The 2,073-nt window shown below is 43.0% G+C and overlaps 1 protein-coding gene across 7 annotated transcripts in view; it reads left to right on the plus strand.

Annotated features, from left to right (window-relative positions):
• LOC102676723 (agrin-like) overlaps positions 1-2,073 on the plus strand; it is a 340,887-nt gene that overhangs the window by 330,776 nt on the left and 8,038 nt on the right. The window lies entirely within an intron of this gene.

Genomic DNA, 2,073 nt, shown 5'->3' on the forward strand with positions numbered 1-2,073 from the left:
AGTAAGGATAAATGTCTGTTTGCGATAATTAGACGACGAGCGGCGAATATACATATTTATATATATATATGATATTTAAGAAGTTAGATGATAAATAAGGAAGAGCGGGTTTAAATATACGTCGTAACGATTTCGAGGGTTCGCAGAAATTTTAGAATAGCTAAATTAGGAACAAGCGTATTATAAGTAGAAACTGGAGCTTCAAGTAGGAGAACTAGGAGAACTAACATCTAACCTTTGTGTATCCATTACGTGATAATAAACTTATCAACTTTCTACTAACATGTATACATATATGTTTATAATCCCTTTACACCCGAAACGTTTGCTTTCTTCGCTTGCTTTCTTTTCGCTAATTTTTTGTTACGTGATTAATCCTTCGCGGACAATCGTGTCAACTTTTCAAAGAAGAGAAAAAAAAAATAAAAGAAGCATTTATTCATAGCAGATTAAGGAGCGATAAGAAGAAAGCAAAGCAAAGCGAGTTTAAATTTCACTCTTCCAACCGTGGTGGAGTGGAATTATATTTGAAATGGTGGAGCTGGCTCGGACGAAATCACGGAATTGAAAGGTACGAAAGATCGAGGCTTGATACAGAATCCGCGCAATTCCTCTTTATCCCAGGAGCACGGTATCCCCGTCCGTAGGTAAATTGTAAGAAAGTTGGTGACGTTAACTCGTGAAACTAAGCGCCAAAGGTGGATTTAACTAAATCACCGTCGAGTTCGAAGCGAGCTCTCCTCCCTGTCTTAAGCGGTCCCTGTGTGAGATATGCCCGTGCCTGCAACTTAGCATCGTAAGGGACGTAAAGGAACTGTAACGAAACGTCTTGAACCGGCCGTTAAGCGCAGTTCCGCCATCAAAATAAATTAGTCCGCGAGAGATCTAAAGCTTCCCCCCTCTCTCTCGAAGGAACTTGGAACGAATGCAGTATCGACTGCTTTTTGATACCGTTGTCCGCCATAAATTCCGCCGTAGAAGGATTTCGCTCCGGGTGTCGCGCTTCCCCCGATAAATCTGCCCTGGCAAGGATTCTCTTTGCATCCCTCTAGCCACGAATTCCGCCAACTTCACGTGGACCAAGTAATTGGGAAGAAAGTTCCGGACTTCGGCTTCTTAAATCTTGGATTAGCTCGAAACTTTATTTTACTTTGCTTTTGTATCCTTTTCTTTCTTTCTTTTTTTTTTCTTTTCTACAGAAACGTCTTTAAAAAGTTCACGCACATTTACAACAAACGAGCCAACTAAAATAGTAAATATGACTCTTATAACTTGTACATCTTCTTCCAAGTTCATCTCGTTTTTTCAACTTTTAAAATAAACCCTGTCCTAGTTTTTCTTTCTTCTTTTTTCAAACAGAACGAGTCGTGTACGCAATTTCAAAACCGATAAATCAATCGAAATCGACGCGAGAAGCTTCTTTTTTTTTTTTTTCTTCTGCTCCTAAAAGCAAAACCATCATACTCGAACGAAAAAGTGTATAGCGGAATTCGAAATCGTCTCGAAGTTGGCGACTCAAAGTCGATGAATTCTCGGGACGAAGCAACGAGGAGAAGGTGGAAAAAACCGTCGTCCCCAGCTGTCGTTCCTCCGTGGACTATTCCACGTTTCCACACTGACAAACTTCGCGAAACGTCGGAATCTATTAAAGAATCCCCTCCTCGTAACCTCCCCGTAACCTCTCGCCCCTTATTTTCGATTGCTCAGCCCTCCTCCCCCTCGTAGTCGTCCTCGTCGGTCCTCCTCTTCGCTGAAAGTCAATCTCTTAAAAAGTTCTTCTTTCCCAGGACTCCTCGTCTCCTACGGGGAGAGTCAAACATAAATCAGATTACTTCGAGCACGCGAACCAATCCCCCCTCTCCCTTCCTATCTCCTCCTCTTCGTGCTTCTTCCTCCGTTTCATGGGCGACGAGGCAACGCGCCTTCTAACCCCCTCCTCGAGAAGAGGGAGGAAGGGCAGGTATTCCGCGAATGGGGGATGAAACCGCGCGTGGTCGATGTCGATTTGGTAAATATCGTATTTCTTCGAGGAGAGAGAGAGAGAGAGAGAGAGAGAGAGAGAGAGAGAGAGAG

The sequence above is a fragment of the Apis dorsata genome, unplaced genomic scaffold (genome assembly GCF_000469605.1).
Source record: "Apis dorsata unplaced genomic scaffold, Apis dorsata 1.3 scaffold_149, whole genome shotgun sequence".
Classification (NCBI taxonomy): Eukaryota; Metazoa; Arthropoda; class Insecta; order Hymenoptera; family Apidae; genus Apis; species Apis dorsata.